This window comes from Procambarus clarkii, chromosome 38 (genome assembly GCF_040958095.1).
Source record: "Procambarus clarkii isolate CNS0578487 chromosome 38, FALCON_Pclarkii_2.0, whole genome shotgun sequence".
NCBI lineage: Eukaryota > Metazoa > Arthropoda > Malacostraca > Decapoda > Cambaridae > Procambarus > Procambarus clarkii.
Genome location: NC_091187.1, coordinates 16169636 through 16181078, shown reverse-complemented (window position 1 = coordinate 16181078; position 11443 = coordinate 16169636). Strand labels below are relative to the sequence as shown.

At 44.7% G+C, this 11443-nt stretch overlaps 1 protein-coding gene across 1 annotated transcript in view; it reads right to left on the bottom strand.

The window, feature by feature from the left end:
- The window catches only part of LOC138372226 (neurensin-1-like), a 30708-nt gene extending 29252 nt beyond the window's left edge, over positions 1 to 1456 (bottom strand). Inside the window, exon 1 of the mRNA XM_069337530.1 lies at positions 1390 to 1456. The gene's annotated coding sequence lies outside the window, so the exon portion shown is untranslated. The remainder of the gene's footprint in view (positions 1 to 1389) is intronic.
- Positions 1457 to 11443: the final 9987 nt, after the last annotated feature.

The window sequence follows — 11443 nt, the reverse complement described above, 5'->3', positions numbered from 1 at the left end:
AACCCCCGCAAGCACAACTAGGTGAGCACACACACACAGGATGTACTAAAAACTAGTCACATTTACAAGTCATATTCGAACAACCATTAGCAAAACATAAAACAAAAAATACCCATAGACCTTGACAAGTTGTTGAAGGCTAAGCTTACAGCAGCTCACCCAAGTTCATGTCAACTACATGAGCACACACCAATAACCTGACTGATCAGACTATGGCCTTATGAGACAGACTTATTTATACACAGTACATGAAGACTGGTAAATATGGCAAAGGTCTGAAAACTTTTGATTTTGTTCAATCTTAATTCGAGTTTAACTCAGACTAATTTCTCTCACAATATTTTTTGCATAGATTTTATTTCTTCTCGGTTAAAGGTCGCTATCTTTATCATCAGAATTTACGTACTATAAAGCACATCAGAGTTGCGTAATTGATCACACACTAAGAAAAAACTCGTCGTCTGTGACAAACATATAAATGACCATTAGTGTTTTCTTTGCCTATAGATCTATTTAAGATTTATCTGCGATAAATAATATAGAGTAGTAATGTCCAGATCTCCTCCCTCTGGCTTTGACCCAGGAGTGGATTCTGTCTATCCTTGAGCAAGAGAAAATCTCCCTCAGACTTTGATCCAGAGAGAGTTCCCCCTCTGTACTTGATCAACAGAAAGTCCCCCTTTGGCTTGATCAACAGAAAGTTCTCCTTTGTAATTGATCAACAGAAAGTTCGCCTTTGTACTTGATCAACAGAAAGTCCCCCTTTGTACTTGATCAACAGAAAGTTCCCCTTTGTACTTGATCAACAGAAAGTCCCCTTTGTACTTGATCAACAGAAAGTCCCCTTTGTACTTGATCAACAGAAAGTTCCCCTTTGTACTTGAGCAACAGAAAGTCCCCTTTGTACTTGATCAACAGAAAGTTCCCCTTTGTACTTGAGCAACAGAAAGTTCCCCTTTGTACTTGATCAACAGAAAGTCCCCATTGTCCTTGATCAAAGAAAAGTCGGACGTCTAAGTTAGGTCACGAGAAAGGCCTTCCTGTGTCTGTGATCCGGATCAAGTGTCCGTGTTGTGTCACTCTGGGTATGGGGTGAGTGGCGGTACCTGTATCATGACACTTAACACATGGCGCCCATCATCTCCCCTGCGGGATGGTGGGGGAGGGGGCCGTGATGATCGGCCCAGGACCCCCCCACTCATCACGTCGTGAATCACTGATCACCACAAGCAACAGGTAGTAACCGAATACTCTACAGGTGTAATCATCACACAAGACGTGCTTGAAGAGCCACAAGCAGAGAGTGCAGGCGAGGTACGATGCCGTGAGAGTGAGAGACTAGCGTGAGTAAGTGAGGCAGACGACACACCGCGAGGATTGAACACTCACCAGCCGTGCCAGCTCCGGGAGCAGCGGTTCTCTCCTCACCAGGGTGTACCGGGCCACTGAGCTCCGCCACGCCATTCCACCTACACGCTGGTGAGAGACCGTGCTCCCTGCACTGTTACCACACACATCCCTGACACGTTCCTCTCTTTCACACCCTTCCAACCTCACCCTTCTTGCTTCCTCATCAATTTGGGACGTGTAATCCACTCACCGGATTTATGAGTAAGCTGACTTTAATCCCAGATGATGAGCAAATGTATTTTTTCATGATGTGTTGTCATTGTAGAGATAATATCTTATGTTGGTATGACTCCAAATCACACTACAGGCATGCGCAGAGCAACACATAAAAATGCGTGGGCTTCCCTACACTTTATCATACTACAAAACTTGTTGTAAAACAAGCATGAGTTTGAGGACTAAACACAAGGTCTTTTTCTCAAGGAATGAACTGTAATTGGAGTGATTAGAATGGCAGCCAATCGCTAGCGTTTGCCAGGGCCAACCGAGAAGAATGAGACAACTCAAGTGCCAAACAAAGGCCCAGTGCCATAGTGGGACACTGTATGCACCTCCCACTGTAGGATGGTTTAAGATACACTTGCGAAGACAAATATAATCTATGCTTCAAGTGCCACAACTTAACTGTAACTCTCCATTAATACGTTATATACCAGAAGCTTTATTAAGCTTCATTCCAGCCCTTCCTCTCCGGAAGAGAGCTAACGCGCGGAACGACAAACTCTCTGGTCGAGGTTCGAGGCGCTACACTTAACAAGTAACTCGTAGCGTTGGAAACTAGACATTGAGGACTTTAAGCTGTATGAGGAGAGAGAGAGAGAGAGAGAGAGAGAGAGAGAGAGAGAGAGAGAGAGAGAGAGAGAGAGAGAGAGAGAGAGAGAGAGAGAGAGAGAGACGGAAGGAAGGAAACTATCAAGAGAAAGCACCAAACCATTACGACTATATAGCACTTGGATGGGATCAGGATTTAGGATGGGACGGGGGAAAGGAATAGTTCCCAAACCACTTGGCCGGTCGGGGATTGAACGCCGACCTGCATGAAGCGAGACCATTGCAGGACAGAGAGAGAGAGAGAGAGAGAGAGAGAGAGAGAGAGAGAGAGAGAGAGAGAGAGAGAGAGAGAGAGAGAGAGAGAGAGAGAGAGAGAGAGAGAGAGAGAGAGAGAAAGAGAGAGTGTGTGGGTGGGGGCTGGAACACGCATGCCCAAAATTAGCTCCTCCCACAAGCCTTAGCAACTGATTCTTCCCTGTGAGAGGACAATGAATGGGGGGTTTTTACTCCACAAAAGATAGTTCCCTTTGATCAAATAATTTGCATTATAAAAATTATCAACGTTAACCGCGTGGCGTTCATCTTATTGTTCTCCAATTCGCACGGAATTTGCTTCTTATTCTATAACTTGAGCAACATTACATAACAAAGAGATTTTTCAATTTGATTCACAATTCACCGCTTCGAAGGTCACAGGCAAGACATTTCGTCGTGGTGTCGTAGCGGAGTGGGTGACACCAGCAGCGTGTCGTCGTGGTAACGCCCTCGCCACTCAAGCGACAACACCTGGTTCGAGTCCCACAGTCTGGAAGGGACAGATATGGGCACCGTACCGCCAGGGTTCAATCCCCCTAAGCACCCGGTAGTAAGTGGAAACCTGGATGTAAAACTATTAAATGATCGTGTTAGAGGGAAAAGACGCGGTTTTCGGCTAGTTTTGCTCTCAAATATGTAAACAAAGATGCCAGCAAAGATGCCAAAGATGCCAAAGAAGCCAGAGACATATCCTGGGTTGGTCACACCTGATCTGTGTCAATATGTCATGCTGTGTCAAGATGTCATGCTGTGTCAATCATGCTGGTGTCATGATGCCTTCTGTAAATTTAAGTTATATAAATCCATTCCAATATAAATAATGTCTAATGCTTAAATGTCGCCAGGTGAAGATGCTCTTGGCACTTAGAAGTGAATAGGGAAACATAACTCTTGTACTCTTGGAGTAGATAATGGGGGTGGAAATGAGGGAAGATGCGGAAATTGGAAGAGATGGGGAAGTGATAATGGAGATGGGGGAGATGAGGAGCAATGAGAGCTATGGGTGGAGATTGAGGAACTGTGAAATGAGAGACGTTAGGAATGGGAACAGATACTTGAAACACGAACCATAGAGTAAGATAGAAAGAAATAGGGAAGTTGGAGGAAATAGAGATGTGGAGAAAAATGGGAGATATAGGGATGGGGTTGTAGAGGGACGTACCTTTTCGTGCAATAATATAGACTCACAAGGAATGTGAGTCTATATTATATGATGATATACACTTTGCAAGGAATAATGAAGATTCAAGGCTCATTGTAAACAATGGAGACTTCGAGGATGATGGAATTACTGGAGGCCTCTCAGGGCTCTCAGGGCTCTCAGGAAGATAAGAATAATGGTCTTTTGCCTACGATGTTGAGACATGTATTGTGCGGAGGAAGGAAATAGGAGAGCGGGTCTGAAAGTTGGGAAAGTATGAAATAAGAACAAGTTGTCTGCAAAGCGGGGATTAGGGAAGGAGGGAGGAAGAAGCTTTCTGGAAAGGGAATGGAAGGTCTTGAAAGTAGGGGAAGTGAAGGGTTATGTTGTGTCTGGAAGGTGGAGAGAGGGGGTAGGTAGGTTGGTGGCGTCTTAAAGGAGGGGAAGGGAGGGAGGGAAGACACAAAGTTGAGAAAGGTGAGAGTTGTTTGTTATAAAAATGTAATTCTTATCAGCCAGTTCCTTGAGGTAACATTTTTTGGGGGTTTAGGAAGAGGTGAGGAGGTGGTTCTCGCTCCTGGAGGAGGTGGTTCTCGCTCCTGGAGGAGGTGGTTCTCGCTCCTGGAGAAGGAGATGATGCTCCTTAAACATGCTATTAACAACCATGCATATCATTAAGACACTTCCTTCCTCTCCCCCTCCACCACAAGTTTGCTATTTGCAACCAAACCTGACAACCCCAAAATCAACCAACCCCGACCCAGCGTGTTACTGACATTCCTCCGACCATGCTGCAACCAGGCAGCCAAACACTCACGGCCACGCAACCCAACTATCCACAAGCCTCCGCATCCGTTCTGTTAAACTGTTACTCTCGCATTAGGCAAGCATAAATATTTTAACATGTATTTAGCGCCTCGTGGGCCATTTAAACCTTCAGAATAGGTGACCCTAAATTTTCGGGGGACAGATTAAGGTTAAAACATGTTACTAATTTGATCTCAATGGTTTAAAAAATTAAATAAAAATTTTCAGCACGTCGTGGGGGTATGATAATGAGAAAATGGGGGGAGGGGGGTGTGGTTGATGGGAAATAGTGGGGGTTGATGGGGGGAAGAAAGAGGGGTGGCAGGGGTGGGGGGGAGGATGAGAATTGTGAAGGGGTGGAGGAGGGAGAAGGGAAGGGAACTATGAGGAGGAAGCGCCAAGCCATTACGACTATATAGCACTTGGAAGGGGTCAGGATAAGGATTTGGGATGGGACGGGGGGAGGAATGGTGCCCAACCACTTGGACGGTCGGGGATTGAACGCCGACCTGCATGAAGCGAGACCGTCGCTCTGGGGGTGGGGGTGGGGAGAGAAGGAGGGTTAGTACGGGGATGGGAAAAGAGGAATGTTGAGAGGGGATGGGAAAGGAGGGGATATGGTAGGCGGTGGGGAATGGATGAGCGGTGGATGGGAAGGGACAGATGATAGTGGGAGAGGTTGGAGACAAGACAATGCTCGACTGTTGATAACAAACCTACAACTTCACTTCCAACACAATAAACCTTAAAAACATTCGCAAAGATTACCACCTTTCAAGCCACATATCCATCAAGTAGGTCCAAAAACAATTAGTAGTTCTAAGAAGAACAGTTAAGAACACCGGGCAACAGTAAACAAACAGTTAAGAACACCGGGCAACAGTAAACAAACAGATCTTCACAAACTTTCCAACGACGGCAATCCATCAATTTACGCAGATATTAAATGCAGCTCTTGCATCTGGACCATTCCCCCTCCTAATTCAACACTCACACTATCAGATTAATTCCCAAAACCAATTTCCTTACTTGGGGCACCAGGCAAAATATTAAAAAAACGCATCAACCCCAAATTGGTGAAGCAAATGAATTTAAAAAAAAAATTATAACATCAGTCATTCACCATCATATATATATACATCAATTATAACATCAGTCAAAAATATACCATCAGTCAACAAGGATTCGGAAACCACACGGGCGTCCATAATGCTATAGCCCTGGTATATGAATATATAGCCAAAACCATGACGATAAATGTGCAATGTAATTACTGCTTAGAAATGAAACGCAATGCAAGGCAATTATATGGAGAACGCGCCGAGCCATTACGACTGTATAGCACTTGGAAGGGATCAGGATAAGGATTTGGGATGGGACGGGGGGTAATGAATGGTGCCCAATTAATTGAACCGTTGGGGATTGAACGCCGACCTGCATGACGCGATACAACCGTCACTCTACCGACTAGCCCAAGATTTATCGAAATGTTGCGACAAAGTCTGGGACACAGACCTAAAATACAACTATCTGAACTAGAGGTTCCACAGATATTCACCGCCACACACTGAAGCTTTATAGACAACAGAACTGCTTGTTATAGCGGCTTGGGTGACGCAACATTGCTTGGTAGCTGCTTGGGTGACGCAACAATGCTTGGTAGCTGCTTGGGTGACGCAACAATGCTTGGTAGCTGCTTGGGTGACGCAACATTCCTTGGTAGCTGCTTGGGTGACGCAACAATGCTTGGTAGCTGCTTGGGTGACGCAACATTCCTTGGTAGCTGCTTGGGTGACGCAACATTGCTTGGTAGCTGCTTGGGTGACGCAACATTGCTTGGTAGCTGCTTGCGTAACGCAACAGAACTGAAACGTTAAGAACCCTCAAAGAATCTGCCAATCACCCACTTGTTTCAACATATACAACTGCTGACCTGCCACTTCTACATGACGAACATATCACATATGCAGATAACCAAATTGTAATTTAAACTATATCACATTATCACATATACAGATAACATAACAGTAATTGAAAATAAGTGACAATAATGAAAAGATCCAAATAATACTCAAAACAAAAAGAAATCTACAGCCCATCATCTTTGACAACCTATCTTGAGGTTATCTTGAGATGATTTCGGGGCTTTAGCGTCCCCGCGGCCCGGTCGTCGACCAGGCCTCCACCCCCAGGAAGCAGCCCGTGACAGCTGACTAACACCCAGGTACCTATTTTACTGCTAGGTAACAGTGGCATAGGGTGAAACACTATGTTTCATTGTTTCTGCCCATTGTTTCTCGCCGGCGCCCGGGATCAAACCCGGGACCACAGGATCACAAGTCCAGTGTGCTGTCCGCTCGGCCGACCGGCTCCCCTACGATTAATTCTTCTTAAGCTTTCTCTTTCACCGCACTACTCCTTCCTATCTCCCTCTCCAAAAGAGGATGAAGATGGTTAGGAGAGGATGGATGGTTAGGCGGGATAGTCAACAGGTAATGTATGAACACGGAACAGGATATCAGATGATGGAGGACCCGTCTCTGAGAGGAACAAATGATCATATTCACTAACTTTCACTCGAGGTCAGAACGATGTCCGGATAATATAGAAGTCTCGCTACACGTCCTCATCAACAAAGCCTAAATGCTCGTTAATTTCTCCCACATAACCCTCCCTTGTTTACGAACGAAAACCCTTAACACACGAACCACAACTGTTGAAGCACGTACATCTCTCGAGCAATGCTTCGTTCACGTGCCGAACTCTAATCCCAACTCTGGTATTGCAGATACCAGTAATTGCCAACCGATCGTAATCACCTAAGTTAGGTCTGACTATTCAACACTTCCTACTGTCTAATAATATTAATATAAATTCGAGAAAATACCTGAGGCCAGATACATGGTTCGACAACTGCTTGTGGGACGAGATCCCAGAATGATGTCCCAAGTAGCTGTAAATATTATAAAACACGCCGGAATATGCAAGTAATAATAATATTAATAATAATATATGTAAAGTTTCAGGTACAGTGCCAAGGAGTTGATGGTCCGAGTTGTATGAAAGGATAGCAGTGGAAGCCTCTGTATTCACTGGCAGCCTCCCGCTGGCAGGGTCTCAGTGTAGCAGTGGAAGCCACCGTATTCACTGGCAACCTCCCGCTCGCTGGATCGATGGTGCTAGGACACGGGGATGGAAGAGAGAGCTGCAGGATAGGAGGGAAGGTTGGAGAGAGTAGGAAGGGAGAGTTGAGGGACGGGAGGAAAAGGATGAAAGGCTGAGGGATAGAAGAGTAGCAATCTAGAAGGTGGAGAGGCTAAAAAGGGATTTGCTAGAGGAAGGGAAGGGATAGATAGTAGGAAGTAGGACAGACGAGATGGGAAAGTGTTCACTGCTAATCAATTTTCAAAATTGAGTTTTTTTGGGCCAGTCTATTAGATTGGCCCCAAAATACTTATTTTGTTTTAAATTGAGTAGCTAACTATCTCACTGTGTTACTTGTTGCACAAGAATTCCCCTACAATAAATTTGTGCTGAATTAAACCATATTTAGTGAAGGGAGGATAGTACCTATCCGCCTGTGTGGGGTAGGAAAATTCTTTTCTACGAGAGTAGAGAGGATAGACCCCTTTCTGCGTGTACAGGGAGAATCATTACTATCTACATGTGAAGGATGCATAGTCCTTATCTAAATGTTTATTGAGGATAGTTCCCATCTACATGTGTATGGTAGATAGCCCCCTATCTGCAGGTAAAGGGAGGATAGTTCTTATCTACAAGCGTATGTGGTCCCTATCTGCAGGTAAAGGGAGGATAGTTCCTATCTAAAAGCGTATGTGGTCCCTATCTGCAGGTAAAGGGAGGATAGTTCCTTTCTAAAAGCGTATGTGGTCCCTATCTGCAGGTAAAGGGAGGATAGTTCCTATCTACAAGCGTATGTGGTCCCTATCTGCGTATATAGGAGAGGTTAGACCCTATCTACACGAAGGGAAGGTAGTCAGGGGTCTCGCGCCAATAAAGGCAGCCATAAATAGAGTCTGCTCACCTTTTTTACACAGTAATCAATAACTGTAGTGGTTCAGAGGAAATTAGGTTGCTTGCTCGTGCGGGGTCAGATATCAAAAATTACTTCCTAATGAAAAGAAACATTGTAGTCCTGAATATATATTATATATATATATATATATATATATATATATATATATATATATATATATATATATATATATATATATATATATATATATATATATATATATATACATATATGCGTGAAAATGCCCAGAGAGTACTGCTGTTAATTTACATATTTATGTATATAAATATTTACAAAAGAGAATGTCTGTCTGTCTGTTTCTATGTGTGAGTTTGGAGACCAGACGCTTCGGGCTAGTCTCGTCCAACATTTCAGGGTGAACCACCTGGGGGTGGGGACATACATAAGCTGGTTGGGGTCGGTTTAATTGTTCCTATTATGATGTATTTGGGAGGGGCCGGACCTTATTGTAGGTGAGCCCTTGGCCAAAACAGCTAAATGGGTCTCATCCTGTGTTCAATGTGACTATTCAAAGGCTAAACACCTATATGTAGAAATCTCATATATCATAATATGTAATGATTAATTATTAACGTTCTATTATGCATAGTTTTGCAAAGGAACACTTTAACGTCATGTGCTCTCTGGTGCTGCTCCTCATTTGTTCGAAACGTCTTGTGGAACGATGCAAACGCGTACGACACGTGTACAGTACAAGCATAACATGAAAAAGTAATCGGGCAGTGTTAACAAATAATTGATTATTCCAAGTATTATTTGATATTTCTCCATTTTGATGGTCTGAACAAGTGCTGGTGGGCCCCTTACATGGCACTCGTGGGCCCCCATTGTGCTGCTGAGCCCTCTGGTGCTGGTGGGCCCCTAGGTCATGGCCTACTTTGAGTAATCCGGTCCTGAGGTCTGACCAAATCTAGACCCCTTACAACCAAATAAGTGAAAGATGGCTGGCTGAGCCCCTAGATTGTTTCACGTTTTCTGTGTCGGGGATCTCACTCGGGTATAACCCAATTTAATGCCACAGTCTTTGCAGGAAGATTAGACCGGCAACAAAGCTGAATTAGAGCTAGGTATCCCCTTCTCTGTTGTCAAGACTATATCTCCAGCGCCTCTGTTATTTAACTTTTTAGTTTTAGATGAAGATAGTCTAGACGGCAGCTAGTAAATGCCTCAGCGGCTCTGACCAAACAACGGCATTGATCGAATTAGTGGTTATTCAAATTTAATCAAGCCCAAAAATAAGTGCTGCGTTATAGTTTTTCATTTGTGGATAGGAGTCTTATAAGCCTTATAACCCAGTAGCTTTCTGGTACCTGTTAACTTCTAGCTAAACAGAGGCATTAGATCTAAACAAAACAAAAAGTGGCCAAACGTTTCGCACTGTCTGAGATTCAAACTCTGGTCTTGTCGGTCGTGAGCCAACTGCGCTAGCCCCTACGTCCTCCAATTGCTGTTAATACTGGGGGTTTAAGCTACCTTAACTTGAGGTTATCGTGAGATGATCTCGGGGCTTTAGTGTCCCCGAGGCCCGGTCCTCGACCAGGCCTCCACCCCCAAGAAACAGCCCGTGACAGCTTACTAACACCCAGGTACCTATTTACTGCTAGGTAACAGGGGCATAGGGTGAAAGAAACTCTGCCCATTGTTTCTCACCGGCGCTTGGGATCGAACCCAGGACCACAGGAGCACAAGTCCAGCGTGCTGTCCGCTCGGCCGACCGGCTCCCCGGCCTTAACTTAAACTAAGTTACGTTACAGGTTAATGGAACTGAATCTCACAACTCAAAAGGACAGAAAAAAGAAACAGAGGAGGATAAGATCAAATAATTTCTAGCAAGTTATTTCTAAAGGAAACACTTCCTTCTCTTCCTCTCAGTAAGGAACCGAACACAACCCTGGAAACACAAACCGTAAATGTCTCTATTTTCCGCTTGTTACAACTTGTAATAAAGTTGTTACATCTTGGCTTAACGTGTTAATGACGTATTAGAACATTGTTACAACTTGCTATATTGGTTGTTATAACTGGTTAGGTGTTAAAACTTGTTCGAACGTTGTACCAACGTCGTAGTTTCGGTGTGTGTTTGACGGGAGTGGACAAGAACGATAATTTAGCTAAGGTATGGACACAACAACAAAGCGAGCGGTGATTAGGTACTGAAAAACATTAAAGAGAAGTAGGGGAAGGGTGAGAGAGTCGTGAAACTTGATTCAATTTGGTATTCGGAGTCACTGCACCAGATGAATTCAAATGTTGGCGGGACAGAGGGCAGGAGCTGGAGCTCAACCTCCACAATCACAGCTAGGCAAGAGCACACACACACACATCGTCATTAAACCAAGCAACACAGCCACGTCCACACGCCAACCATGTTCTCGCTTACATATGATTTAGACACTTATAAATAGCTGATTTGCGGGTCATGAAGCCTCCAGCTGGTGACCTTCATTGAGGAAGGTCACTCCCTCACTGTGAGAGGTCCCAGTCCTAGCAGGGCATAGACTGTGAGAGGTCCCAGTCCTAGCAGGGCATAGACTGTGAGAGGTCTCAGTCCTAGCAGGGCATAGACTGTGAGAGGTCCCAGTCCTAGCAGGGCATAGACTGTGAGAGGTCTCAGTCCTAGCAGGGCATAGACTGTGAGAGGTCTCAGTCCTAGCAGGGCATAGACTGTGAGAGGTCTCAGTCCAAGAAGGGCATAGACTGTGAGAGGTCTCAGTCCTAGCAGGGCATAGACTGTGAGAGGTCTCAGTCCAAGAAGGGCATAGACTGTGAGAGGTCTCAGTCCTAGCAGGGCATAGACTGTGAGAGGTCCCAGTCCTAGCAGTCATAGACTGTGAGAAGTCTCAGTCCTAGCAGTCATAGACTGTGAGAAGTCTCAGTCCTAGCAAGGCATAGACTGTGAGAGGTCCCAGTCCTAGCAGGGCATAGACTGTGAGAGGTCTCAG